We start from the raw sequence: 13,340 nt of genomic DNA on the forward strand, positions 1-13,340 counted from the left end.
GTGTGTGTGTGTGTGTCTTCTGTGTTTCTGTGTTTCCGGCATTTCACATTGGAACAGCTCATTCACCTTCCTTGTCTTCTCTCCGCCCTCCCTTTTAGGTAGGTTAAAGAGCTGCACCTGAGCCAGCCACTGATTGATTGATGCAGCACCACAGTCAAATAGTGGAGTGGAGTAGGGGGAACAGCAAACAGCCATTAAAGCAGCCCGCCCGCCACAATGGACCTACCTGTGTACACTAGATGGATGTGATGGAATGTACTGTCGTCCCTACATTTCCAAGAAGAAGTAAGAATTGCAGTTGCAACAAACCCTTGCTTGCCTACAAAGAGAGCAGCAATTTGGATTTGTTACTATGTTACCTGGAAGAATAACAAACTGTGCAAGGATGGAGGTTGTAGGAGCAAAGAGAAGTTGTCTGTAAAGTTGGTGGATGCCTATTTTCCATTTTGCAGTCCCTTGTCTCCCTCTTGTGGCCTCCTGGAGGCAAATAAATGTGCAAAAAAAAGACAGCCTGGCGGCCGGCTGTTGCAGTGTTGCCCTCTCAGGCAACACTGAGTGACTGACTGAGCCGCACCGTCTTATATAAAGTTCAGACGGAACTTTGCACGTGTCATAGTGGAGCCCTCAGGATTCCAGAGCCAGCTTTCTGACATCATAATGGGGCCTGCCTCAGAGATAGATAAAAGCCTGGGCCCAGGCAGTGTTGGTCAGTGCTGCTCAGCAGGCAGCACTGGACTGGACTGGACTGGATTACAGCTGATACAAGGTGTGAAGGAACAAGGGGTGGCTGTGGGCATGCACTTGCTGCCGCTGCCAGTGTTTATCTGCATGGCAGGAGGGCATTTGGGCGTTGCCAGGAAGGCGTTTTTATGTAGATTCCTCCTCTTTCAGCACTGCATTGTGGTGCAAGCAAAAGAAGCAAATCCTGTGTAGCTTCCTCTCCGGCCTTTATTCACCTCCCTCCCGCTTAGTAGCTGTAAATGTGTGTGAGCCTGCAGGGCCCCATGGAATTGCCTAGGAGTAGGCTGAATCAATCGCTGCAAGGGGTGAACAGCAGTATGGGACAGGCTCGGGCAAGGCAAGGGCCGCTCGGGTTATCGCTTCTCGGCCTTTTGGCTAAGATCAAGTGTAGTATCTGTTCTTATCAGTTTAATATCTGATACGTCCCCTATCTGGGGACCATATATTAAATGGATTTTTAGAACAGGGAGATGGAAATAGAGCTTGCTCTGTCCACTCCACGCATTGACCTGGTATTGCAGTATTTCCAGGACCGGTGCACCCTTCCCTTATGTGTTGACTAAAATCAGATTCCAAAAGTGCTATTTGTGTTTGCTATTGTTTTTGTCTTTCTGATGGGATCTCCCCTTTTAATCCCATTATTTCAACACCTGTTGGACAATGCATTTGTACAGTCATGTGTGATAATGAGCTCATTTATTAAATGCAATTAATTAATACATTGCCACCTCTTGTTGTGTGTGTGTGTGTGTGTGTGTGTGTGTGTGTGTGTCTTCTGTGTTTCTGTGTTTCCGGCATTTCACATTGGAACAGCTCATTCACCTTCCTTGTCTTCTCTCCGCCCTCCCTTTTAGGTAGGTTAAAGAGCTGCACCTGAGCCAGCCACTGATTGATTGATGCAGCACCACAGTCAAATAGTGGAGTGGAGTAGGGGGAACAGCAAACAGCCATTAAAGCAGCCCGCCCGCCACAATGGACCTACCTGTGTACACTAGATGGATGTGATGGAATGTACTGTCGTCCCTACATTTCCAAGAAGAAGTAAGAATTGCAGTTGCAACAAACCCTTGCTTGCCTACAAAGAGAGCAGCAATTTGGATTTGTTACTATGTTACCTGGAAGAATAACAAACTGTGCAAGGATGGAGGTTGTAGGAGCAAAGAGAAGTTGTCTGTAAAGTTGGTGGATGCCTATTTTCCATTTTGCAGTCCCTTGTCTCCCTCTTGTGGCCTCCTGGAGGCAAATAAATGTGCAAAAAAAAGACAGCCTGGCGGCCGGCTGTTGCAGTGTTGCCCTCTCAGGCAACACTGAGTGACTGACTGAGCCGCACCGTCTTATATAAAGTTCAGACGGAACTTTGCACGTGTCATAGTGGAGCCCTCAGGATTCCAGAGCCAGCTTTCTGACATCATAATGGGGCCTGCCTCAGAGATAGATAAAAGCCTGGGCCCAGGCAGTGTTGGTCAGTGCTGCTCAGCAGGCAGCACTGGACTGGACTGGACTGGATTACAGCTGATACAAGGTGTGAAGGAACAAGGGGTGGCTGTGGGCATGCACTTGCTGCCGCTGCCAGTGTTTATCTGCATGGCAGGAGGGCATTTGGGCGTTGCCAGGAAGGCGTTTTTATGTAGATTCCTCCTCTTTCAGCACTGCATTGTGGTGCAAGCAAAAGAAGCAAATCCTGTGTAGCTTCCTCTCCGGCCTTTATTCACCTCCCTCCCGCTTAGTAGCTGTAAATGTGTGTGAGCCTGCAGGGCCCCATGGAATTGCCTAGGAGTAGGCTGAATCAATCGCTGCAAGGGGTGAACAGCAGTATGGGACAGGCTCGGGCAAGGCAAGGGCCGCTCGGGTTATCGCTTCTCGGCCTTTTGGCTAAGATCAAGTGTAGTATCTGTTCTTATCAGTTTAATATCTGATACGTCCCCTATCTGGGGACCATATATTAAATGGATTTTTAGAACAGGGAGATGGAAATAGAGCTTGCTCTGTCCACTCCACGCATTGACCTGGTATTGCAGTATTTCCAGGACCGGTGCACCCTTCCCTTATGTGTTGACTAAAATCAGATTCCAAAAGTGCTATTTGTGTTTGCTATTGTTTTTGTCTTTCTGATGGGATCTCCCCTTTTAATCCCATTATTTCAACACCTGTTGGACAATGCATTTGTACAGTCATGTGTGATAATGAGCTCATTTATTAAATGCAATTAATTAATACATTGCCACCTCTTGTTGTGTGTGTGTGTGTGTGTGTGTGTGTGTGTGTGTGTCTTCTGTGTTTCTGTGTTTCCGGCATTTCACATTGGAACAGCTCATTCACCTTCCTTGTCTTCTCTCCGCCCTCCCTTTTAGGTAGGTTAAAGAGCTGCACCTGAGCCAGCCACTGATTGATTGATGCAGCACCACAGTCAAATAGTGGAGTGGAGTAGGGGGAACAGCAAACAGCCATTAAAGCAGCCCGCCCGCCACAATGGACCTACCTGTGTACACTAGATGGATGTGATGGAATGTACTGTCGTCCCTACATTTCCAAGAAGAAGTAAGAATTGCAGTTGCAACAAACCCTTGCTTGCCTACAAAGAGAGCAGCAATTTGGATTTGTTACTATGTTACCTGGAAGAATAACAAACTGTGCAAGGATGGAGGTTGTAGGAGCAAAGAGAAGTTGTCTGTAAAGTTGGTGGATGCCTATTTTCCATTTTGCAGTCCCTTGTCTCCCTCTTGTGGCCTCCTGGAGGCAAATAAATGTGCAAAAAAAAGACAGCCTGGCGGCCGGCTGTTGCAGTGTTGCCCTCTCAGGCAACACTGAGTGACTGACTGAGCCGCACCGTCTTATATAAAGTTCAGACGGAACTTTGCACGTGTCATAGTGGAGCCCTCAGGATTCCAGAGCCAGCTTTCTGACATCATAATGGGGCCTGCCTCAGAGATAGATAAAAGCCTGGGCCCAGGCAGTGTTGGTCAGTGCTGCTCAGCAGGCAGCACTGGACTGGACTGGACTGGATTACAGCTGATACAAGGTGTGAAGGAACAAGGGGTGGCTGTGGGCATGCACTTGCTGCCGCTGCCAGTGTTTATCTGCATGGCAGGAGGGCATTTGGGCGTTGCCAGGAAGGCGTTTTTATGTAGATTCCTCCTCTTTCAGCACTGCATTGTGGTGCAAGCAAAAGAAGCAAATCCTGTGTAGCTTCCTCTCCGGCCTTTATTCACCTCCCTCCCGCTTAGTAGCTGTAAATGTGTGTGAGCCTGCAGGGCCCCATGGAATTGCCTAGGAGTAGGCTGAATCAATCGCTGCAAGGGGTGAACAGCAGTATGGGACAGGCTCGGGCAAGGCAAGGGCCGCTCGGGTTATCGCTTCTCGGCCTTTTGGCTAAGATCAAGTGTAGTATCTGTTCTTATCAGTTTAATATCTGATACGTCCCCTATCTGGGGACCATATATTAAATGGATTTTTAGAACAGGGAGATGGAAATAGAGCTTGCTCTGTCCACTCCACGCATTGACCTGGTATTGCAGTATTTCCAGGACCGGTGCACCCTTCCCTTATGTGTTGACTAAAATCAGATTCCAAAAGTGCTATTTGTGTTTGCTATTGTTTTTGTCTTTCTGATGGGATCTCCCCTTTTAATCCCATTATTTCAACACCTGTTGGACAATGCATTTGTACAGTCATGTGTGATAATGAGCTCATTTATTAAATGCAATTAATTAATACATTGCCACCTCTTGTTGTGTGTGTGTGTGTGTGTGTGTGTGTGTGTGTGTGTCTTCTGTGTTTCTGTGTTTCCGGCATTTCACATTGGAACAGCTCATTCACCTTCCTTGTCTTCTCTCCGCCCTCCCTTTTAGGTAGGTTAAAGAGCTGCACCTGAGCCAGCCACTGATTGATTGATGCAGCACCACAGTCAAATAGTGGAGTGGAGTAGGGGGAACAGCAAACAGCCATTAAAGCAGCCCGCCCGCCACAATGGACCTACCTGTGTACACTAGATGGATGTGATGGAATGTACTGTCGTCCCTACATTTCCAAGAAGAAGTAAGAATTGCAGTTGCAACAAACCCTTGCTTGCCTACAAAGAGAGCAGCAATTTGGATTTGTTACTATGTTACCTGGAAGAATAACAAACTGTGCAAGGATGGAGGTTGTAGGAGCAAAGAGAAGTTGTCTGTAAAGTTGGTGGATGCCTATTTTCCATTTTGCAGTCCCTTGTCTCCCTCTTGTGGCCTCCTGGAGGCAAATAAATGTGCAAAAAAAAGACAGCCTGGCGGCCGGCTGTTGCAGTGTTGCCCTCTCAGGCAACACTGAGTGACTGACTGAGCCGCACCGTCTTATATAAAGTTCAGACGGAACTTTGCACGTGTCATAGTGGAGCCCTCAGGATTCCAGAGCCAGCTTTCTGACATCATAATGGGGCCTGCCTCAGAGATAGATAAAAGCCTGGGCCCAGGCAGTGTTGGTCAGTGCTGCTCAGCAGGCAGCACTGGACTGGACTGGACTGGATTACAGCTGATACAAGGTGTGAAGGAACAAGGGGTGGCTGTGGGCATGCACTTGCTGCCGCTGCCAGTGTTTATCTGCATGGCAGGAGGGCATTTGGGCGTTGCCAGGAAGGCGTTTTTATGTAGATTCCTCCTCTTTCAGCACTGCATTGTGGTGCAAGCAAAAGAAGCAAATCCTGTGTAGCTTCCTCTCCGGCCTTTATTCACCTCCCTCCCGCTTAGTAGCTGTAAATGTGTGTGAGCCTGCAGGGCCCCATGGAATTGCCTAGGAGTAGGCTGAATCAATCGCTGCAAGGGGTGAACAGCAGTATGGGACAGGCTCGGGCAAGGCAAGGGCCGCTCGGGTTATCGCTTCTCGGCCTTTTGGCTAAGATCAAGTGTAGTATCTGTTCTTATCAGTTTAATATCTGATACGTCCCCTATCTGGGGACCATATATTAAATGGATTTTTAGAACAGGGAGATGGAAATAGAGCTTGCTCTGTCCACTCCACGCATTGACCTGGTATTGCAGTATTTCCAGGACCGGTGCACCCTTCCCTTATGTGTTGACTAAAATCAGATTCCAAAAGTGCTATTTGTGTTTGCTATTGTTTTTGTCTTTCTGATGGGATCTCCCCTTTTAATCCCATTATTTCAACACCTGTTGGACAATGCATTTGTACAGTCATGTGTGATAATGAGCTCATTTATTAAATGCAATTAATTAATACATTGCCACCTCTTGTTGTGTGTGTGTGTGTGTGTGTGTGTGTGTGTGTGTGTCTTCTGTGTTTCTGTGTTTCCGGCATTTCACATTGGAACAGCTCATTCACCTTCCTTGTCTTCTCTCCGCCCTCCCTTTTAGGTAGGTTAAAGAGCTGCACCTGAGCCAGCCACTGATTGATTGATGCAGCACCACAGTCAAATAGTGGAGTGGAGTAGGGGGAACAGCAAACAGCCATTAAAGCAGCCCGCCCGCCACAATGGACCTACCTGTGTACACTAGATGGATGTGATGGAATGTACTGTCGTCCCTACATTTCCAAGAAGAAGTAAGAATTGCAGTTGCAACAAACCCTTGCTTGCCTACAAAGAGAGCAGCAATTTGGATTTGTTACTATGTTACCTGGAAGAATAACAAACTGTGCAAGGATGGAGGTTGTAGGAGCAAAGAGAAGTTGTCTGTAAAGTTGGTGGATGCCTATTTTCCATTTTGCAGTCCCTTGTCTCCCTCTTGTGGCCTCCTGGAGGCAAATAAATGTGCAAAAAAAAGACAGCCTGGCGGCCGGCTGTTGCAGTGTTGCCCTCTCAGGCAACACTGAGTGACTGACTGAGCCGCACCGTCTTATATAAAGTTCAGACGGAACTTTGCACGTGTCATAGTGGAGCCCTCAGGATTCCAGAGCCAGCTTTCTGACATCATAATGGGGCCTGCCTCAGAGATAGATAAAAGCCTGGGCCCAGGCAGTGTTGGTCAGTGCTGCTCAGCAGGCAGCACTGGACTGGACTGGACTGGATTACAGCTGATACAAGGTGTGAAGGAACAAGGGGTGGCTGTGGGCATGCACTTGCTGCCGCTGCCAGTGTTTATCTGCATGGCAGGAGGGCATTTGGGCGTTGCCAGGAAGGCGTTTTTATGTAGATTCCTCCTCTTTCAGCACTGCATTGTGGTGCAAGCAAAAGAAGCAAATCCTGTGTAGCTTCCTCTCCGGCCTTTATTCACCTCCCTCCCGCTTAGTAGCTGTAAATGTGTGTGAGCCTGCAGGGCCCCATGGAATTGCCTAGGAGTAGGCTGAATCAATCGCTGCAAGGGGTGAACAGCAGTATGGGACAGGCTCGGGCAAGGCAAGGGCCGCTCGGGTTATCGCTTCTCGGCCTTTTGGCTAAGATCAAGTGTAGTATCTGTTCTTATCAGTTTAATATCTGATACGTCCCCTATCTGGGGACCATATATTAAATGGATTTTTAGAACAGGGAGATGGAAATAGAGCTTGCTCTGTCCACTCCACGCATTGACCTGGTATTGCAGTATTTCCAGGACCGGTGCACCCTTCCCTTATGTGTTGACTAAAATCAGATTCCAAAAGTGCTATTTGTGTTTGCTATTGTTTTTGTCTTTCTGATGGGATCTCCCCTTTTAATCCCATTATTTCAACACCTGTTGGACAATGCATTTGTACAGTCATGTGTGATAATGAGCTCATTTATTAAATGCAATTAATTAATACATTGCCACCTCTTGTTGTGTGTGTGTGTGTGTGTGTGTGTGTGTGTGTGTGTCTTCTGTGTTTCTGTGTTTCCGGCATTTCACATTGGAACAGCTCATTCACCTTCCTTGTCTTCTCTCCGCCCTCCCTTTTAGGTAGGTTAAAGAGCTGCACCTGAGCCAGCCACTGATTGATTGATGCAGCACCACAGTCAAATAGTGGAGTGGAGTAGGGGGAACAGCAAACAGCCATTAAAGCAGCCCGCCCGCCACAATGGACCTACCTGTGTACACTAGATGGATGTGATGGAATGTACTGTCGTCCCTACATTTCCAAGAAGAAGTAAGAATTGCAGTTGCAACAAACCCTTGCTTGCCTACAAAGAGAGCAGCAATTTGGATTTGTTACTATGTTACCTGGAAGAATAACAAACTGTGCAAGGATGGAGGTTGTAGGAGCAAAGAGAAGTTGTCTGTAAAGTTGGTGGATGCCTATTTTCCATTTTGCAGTCCCTTGTCTCCCTCTTGTGGCCTCCTGGAGGCAAATAAATGTGCAAAAAAAAGACAGCCTGGCGGCCGGCTGTTGCAGTGTTGCCCTCTCAGGCAACACTGAGTGACTGACTGAGCCGCACCGTCTTATATAAAGTTCAGACGGAACTTTGCACGTGTCATAGTGGAGCCCTCAGGATTCCAGAGCCAGCTTTCTGACATCATAATGGGGCCTGCCTCAGAGATAGATAAAAGCCTGGGCCCAGGCAGTGTTGGTCAGTGCTGCTCAGCAGGCAGCACTGGACTGGACTGGACTGGATTACAGCTGATACAAGGTGTGAAGGAACAAGGGGTGGCTGTGGGCATGCACTTGCTGCCGCTGCCAGTGTTTATCTGCATGGCAGGAGGGCATTTGGGCGTTGCCAGGAAGGCGTTTTTATGTAGATTCCTCCTCTTTCAGCACTGCATTGTGGTGCAAGCAAAAGAAGCAAATCCTGTGTAGCTTCCTCTCCGGCCTTTATTCACCTCCCTCCCGCTTAGTAGCTGTAAATGTGTGTGAGCCTGCAGGGCCCCATGGAATTGCCTAGGAGTAGGCTGAATCAATCGCTGCAAGGGGTGAACAGCAGTATGGGACAGGCTCGGGCAAGGCAAGGGCCGCTCGGGTTATCGCTTCTCGGCCTTTTGGCTAAGATCAAGTGTAGTATCTGTTCTTATCAGTTTAATATCTGATACGTCCCCTATCTGGGGACCATATATTAAATGGATTTTTAGAACAGGGAGATGGAAATAGAGCTTGCTCTGTCCACTCCACGCATTGACCTGGTATTGCAGTATTTCCAGGACCGGTGCACCCTTCCCTTATGTGTTGACTAAAATCAGATTCCAAAAGTGCTATTTGTGTTTGCTATTGTTTTTGTCTTTCTGATGGGATCTCCCCTTTTAATCCCATTATTTCAACACCTGTTGGACAATGCATTTGTACAGTCATGTGTGATAATGAGCTCATTTATTAAATGCAATTAATTAATACATTGCCACCTCTTGTTGTGTGTGTGTGTGTGTGTGTGTGTGTGTGTGTGTGTCTTCTGTGTTTCTGTGTTTCCGGCATTTCACATTGGAACAGCTCATTCACCTTCCTTGTCTTCTCTCCGCCCTCCCTTTTAGGTAGGTTAAAGAGCTGCACCTGAGCCAGCCACTGATTGATTGATGCAGCACCACAGTCAAATAGTGGAGTGGAGTAGGGGGAACAGCAAACAGCCATTAAAGCAGCCCGCCCGCCACAATGGACCTACCTGTGTACACTAGATGGATGTGATGGAATGTACTGTCGTCCCTACATTTCCAAGAAGAAGTAAGAATTGCAGTTGCAACAAACCCTTGCTTGCCTACAAAGAGAGCAGCAATTTGGATTTGTTACTATGTTACCTGGAAGAATAACAAACTGTGCAAGGATGGAGGTTGTAGGAGCAAAGAGAAGTTGTCTGTAAAGTTGGTGGATGCCTATTTTCCATTTTGCAGTCCCTTGTCTCCCTCTTGTGGCCTCCTGGAGGCAAATAAATGTGCAAAAAAAAGACAGCCTGGCGGCCGGCTGTTGCAGTGTTGCCCTCTCAGGCAACACTGAGTGACTGACTGAGCCGCACCGTCTTATATAAAGTTCAGACGGAACTTTGCACGTGTCATAGTGGAGCCCTCAGGATTCCAGAGCCAGCTTTCTGACATCATAATGGGGCCTGCCTCAGAGATAGATAAAAGCCTGGGCCCAGGCAGTGTTGGTCAGTGCTGCTCAGCAGGCAGCACTGGACTGGACTGGACTGGATTACAGCTGATACAAGGTGTGAAGGAACAAGGGGTGGCTGTGGGCATGCACTTGCTGCCGCTGCCAGTGTTTATCTGCATGGCAGGAGGGCATTTGGGCGTTGCCAGGAAGGCGTTTTTATGTAGATTCCTCCTCTTTCAGCACTGCATTGTGGTGCAAGCAAAAGAAGCAAATCCTGTGTAGCTTCCTCTCCGGCCTTTATTCACCTCCCTCCCGCTTAGTAGCTGTAAATGTGTGTGAGCCTGCAGGGCCCCATGGAATTGCCTAGGAGTAGGCTGAATCAATCGCTGCAAGGGGTGAACAGCAGTATGGGACAGGCTCGGGCAAGGCAAGGGCCGCTCGGGTTATCGCTTCTCGGCCTTTTGGCTAAGATCAAGTGTAGTATCTGTTCTTATCAGTTTAATATCTGATACGTCCCCTATCTGGGGACCATATATTAAATGGATTTTTAGAACAGGGAGATGGAAATAGAGCTTGCTCTGTCCACTCCACGCATTGACCTGGTATTGCAGTATTTCCAGGACCGGTGCACCCTTCCCTTATGTGTTGACTAAAATCAGATTCCAAAAGTGCTATTTGTGTTTGCTATTGTTTTTGTCTTTCTGATGGGATCTCCCCTTTTAATCCCATTATTTCAACACCTGTTGGACAATGCATTTGTACAGTCATGTGTGATAATGAGCTCATTTATTAAATGCAATTAATTAATACATTGCCACCTCTTGTTGTGTGTGTGTGTGTGTGTGTGTGTGTGTGTGTGTGTCTTCTGTGTTTCTGTGTTTCCGGCATTTCACATTGGAACAGCTCATTCACCTTCCTTGTCTTCTCTCCGCCCTCCCTTTTAGGTAGGTTAAAGAGCTGCACCTGAGCCAGCCACTGATTGATTGATGCAGCACCACAGTCAAATAGTGGAGTGGAGTAGGGGGAACAGCAAACAGCCATTAAAGCAGCCCGCCCGCCACAATGGACCTACCTGTGTACACTAGATGGATGTGATGGAATGTACTGTCGTCCCTACATTTCCAAGAAGAAGTAAGAATTGCAGTTGCAACAAACCCTTGCTTGCCTACAAAGAGAGCAGCAATTTGGATTTGTTACTATGTTACCTGGAAGAATAACAAACTGTGCAAGGATGGAGGTTGTAGGAGCAAAGAGAAGTTGTCTGTAAAGTTGGTGGATGCCTATTTTCCATTTTGCAGTCCCTTGTCTCCCTCTTGTGGCCTCCTGGAGGCAAATAAATGTGCAAAAAAAAGACAGCCTGGCGGCCGGCTGTTGCAGTGTTGCCCTCTCAGGCAACACTGAGTGACTGACTGAGCCGCACCGTCTTATATAAAGTTCAGACGGAACTTTGCACGTGTCATAGTGGAGCCCTCAGGATTCCAGAGCCAGCTTTCTGACATCATAATGGGGCCTGCCTCAGAGATAGATAAAAGCCTGGGCCCAGGCAGTGTTGGTCAGTGCTGCTCAGCAGGCAGCACTGGACTGGACTGGACTGGATTACAGCTGATACAAGGTGTGAAGGAACAAGGGGTGGCTGTGGGCATGCACTTGCTGCCGCTGCCAGTGTTTATCTGCATGGCAGGAGGGCATTTGGGCGTTGCCAGGAAGGCGTTTTTATGTAGATTCCTCCTCTTTCAGCACTGCATTGTGGTGCAAGCAAAAGAAGCAAATCCTGTGTAGCTTCCTCTCCGGCCTTTATTCACCTCCCTCCCGCTTAGTAGCTGTAAATGTGTGTGAGCCTGCAGGGCCCCATGGAATTGCCTAGGAGTAGGCTGAATCAATCGCTGCAAGGGGTGAACAGCAGTATGGGACAGGCTCGGGCAAGGCAAGGGCCGCTCGGGTTATCGCTTCTCGGCCTTTTGGCTAAGATCAAGTGTAGTATCTGTTCTTATCAGTTTAATATCTGATACGTCCCCTATCTGGGGACCATATATTAAATGGATTTTTAGAACAGGGAGATGGAAATAGAGCTTGCTCTGTCCACTCCACGCATTGACCTGGTATTGCAGTATTTCCAGGACCGGTGCACCCTTCCCTTATGTGTTGACTAAAATCAGATTCCAAAAGTGCTATTTGTGTTTGCTATTGTTTTTGTCTTTCTGATGGGATCTCCCCTTTTAATCCCATTATTTCAACACCTGTTGGACAATGCATTTGTACAGTCATGTGTGATAATGAGCTCATTTATTAAATGCAATTAATTAATACATTGCCACCTCTTGTTGTGTGTGTGTGTGTGTGTGTGTGTGTGTGTGTGTGTCTTCTGTGTTTCTGTGTTTCCGGCATTTCACATTGGAACAGCTCATTCACCTTCCTTGTCTTCTCTCCGCCCTCCCTTTTAGGTAGGTTAAAGAGCTGCACCTGAGCCAGCCACTGATTGATTGATGCAGCACCACAGTCAAATAGTGGAGTGGAGTAGGGGGAACAGCAAACAGCCATTAAAGCAGCCCGCCCGCCACAATGGACCTACCTGTGTACACTAGATGGATGTGATGGAATGTACTGTCGTCCCTACATTTCCAAGAAGAAGTAAGAATTGCAGTTGCAACAAACCCTTGCTTGCCTACAAAGAGAGCAGCAATTTGGATTTGTTACTATGTTACCTGGAAGAATAACAAACTGTGCAAGGATGGAGGTTGTAGGAGCAAAGAGAAGTTGTCTGTAAAGTTGGTGGATGCCTATTTTCCATTTTGCAGTCCCTTGTCTCCCTCTTGTGGCCTCCTGGAGGCAAATAAATGTGCAAAAAAAAGACAGCCTGGCGGCCGGCTGTTGCAGTGTTGCCCTCTCAGGCAACACTGAGTGACTGACTGAGCCGCACCGTCTTATATAAAGTTCAGACGGAACTTTGCACGTGTCATAGTGGAGCCCTCAGGATTCCAGAGCCAGCTTTCTGACATCATAATGGGGCCTGCCTCAGAGATAGATAAAAGCCTGGGCCCAGGCAGTGTTGGTCAGTGCTGCTCAGCAGGCAGCACTGGACTGGACTGGACTGGATTACAGCTGATACAAGGTGTGAAGGAACAAGGGGTGGCTGTGGGCATGCACTTGCTGCCGCTGCCAGTGTTTATCTGCATGGCAGGAGGGCATTTGGGCGTTGCCAGGAAGGCGTTTTTATGTAGATTCCTCCTCTTTCAGCACTGCATTGTGGTGCAAGCAAAAGAAGCAAATCCTGTGTAGCTTCCTCTCCGGCCTTTATTCACCTCCCTCCCGCTTAGTAGCTGTAAATGTGTGTGAGCCTGCAGGGCCCCATGGAATTGCCTAGGAGTAGGCTGAATCAATCGCTGCAAGGGGTGAACAGCAGTATGGGACAGGCTCGGGCAAGGCAAGGGCCGCTCGGGTTATCGCTTCTCGGCCTTTTGGCTAAGATCAAGTGTAGTATCTGTTCTTATCAGTTTAATATCTGATACGTCCCCTATCTGGGGACCATATATTAAATGGATTTTTAGAACAGGGAGATGGAAATAGAGCTTGCTCTGTCCACTCCACGCATTGACCTGGTATTGCAGTATTTCCAGGACCGGTGCACCCTTCCCTTATGTGTTGACTAAAATCAGATTCCAAAAGTGCTATTTGTGTTTGCTATTGTTTTTGTCTTTCTGATGGGATCT

The 13,340-nt window shown here is 47.8% G+C and overlaps 9 non-coding genes across 9 annotated transcripts; all 9 read left to right on the forward strand.

Moving 5' to 3' along the window:
* Positions 1-1,096: 1,096 nt before the first annotated feature.
* On the forward strand, positions 1,097-1,287 carry LOC142727917 (U2 spliceosomal RNA). The gene has a single exon (XR_012877347.1). It is a non-coding gene; the product is annotated as a U2 spliceosomal RNA (small nuclear RNA).
* Positions 1,288-2,593: 1,306 nt separating this feature from the next.
* LOC142727918 (U2 spliceosomal RNA) lies at positions 2,594-2,784 on the forward strand. The gene has a single exon (XR_012877348.1). It is a non-coding gene; the product is annotated as a U2 spliceosomal RNA (small nuclear RNA).
* Positions 2,785-4,090: 1,306 nt separating this feature from the next.
* LOC142727919 (U2 spliceosomal RNA) lies at positions 4,091-4,281 on the forward strand. The gene has a single exon (XR_012877349.1). It is a non-coding gene; the product is annotated as a U2 spliceosomal RNA (small nuclear RNA).
* A 1,306-nt stretch (positions 4,282-5,587) lies between these two features.
* LOC142727920 (U2 spliceosomal RNA) lies at positions 5,588-5,778 on the forward strand. The gene has a single exon (XR_012877350.1). It is a non-coding gene; the product is annotated as a U2 spliceosomal RNA (small nuclear RNA).
* Positions 5,779-7,084: 1,306 nt separating this feature from the next.
* On the forward strand, positions 7,085-7,275 carry LOC142727921 (U2 spliceosomal RNA). Its single transcript, XR_012877351.1, has one exon. It is a non-coding gene; the product is annotated as a U2 spliceosomal RNA (small nuclear RNA).
* Positions 7,276-8,581: 1,306 nt separating this feature from the next.
* Positions 8,582-8,772, forward strand: LOC142727922 (U2 spliceosomal RNA). Its single transcript, XR_012877352.1, has one exon. It is a non-coding gene; the product is annotated as a U2 spliceosomal RNA (small nuclear RNA).
* A 1,306-nt stretch (positions 8,773-10,078) lies between these two features.
* Positions 10,079-10,269, forward strand: LOC142727924 (U2 spliceosomal RNA). Its single transcript, XR_012877354.1, has one exon. It is a non-coding gene; the product is annotated as a U2 spliceosomal RNA (small nuclear RNA).
* Positions 10,270-11,575: 1,306 nt separating this feature from the next.
* On the forward strand, positions 11,576-11,766 carry LOC142727926 (U2 spliceosomal RNA). The gene has a single exon (XR_012877355.1). It is a non-coding gene; the product is annotated as a U2 spliceosomal RNA (small nuclear RNA).
* A 1,306-nt stretch (positions 11,767-13,072) lies between these two features.
* On the forward strand, positions 13,073-13,263 carry LOC142727927 (U2 spliceosomal RNA). The gene has a single exon (XR_012877356.1). It is a non-coding gene; the product is annotated as a U2 spliceosomal RNA (small nuclear RNA).
* The last annotated feature ends 77 nt before the right edge of the window (positions 13,264-13,340 follow it).

The sequence above is a fragment of the Rhinoderma darwinii genome, unplaced genomic scaffold (assembly GCF_050947455.1).
Source record: "Rhinoderma darwinii isolate aRhiDar2 unplaced genomic scaffold, aRhiDar2.hap1 Scaffold_656, whole genome shotgun sequence".
Classification (NCBI taxonomy): Eukaryota; Metazoa; Chordata; class Amphibia; order Anura; family Rhinodermatidae; genus Rhinoderma; species Rhinoderma darwinii.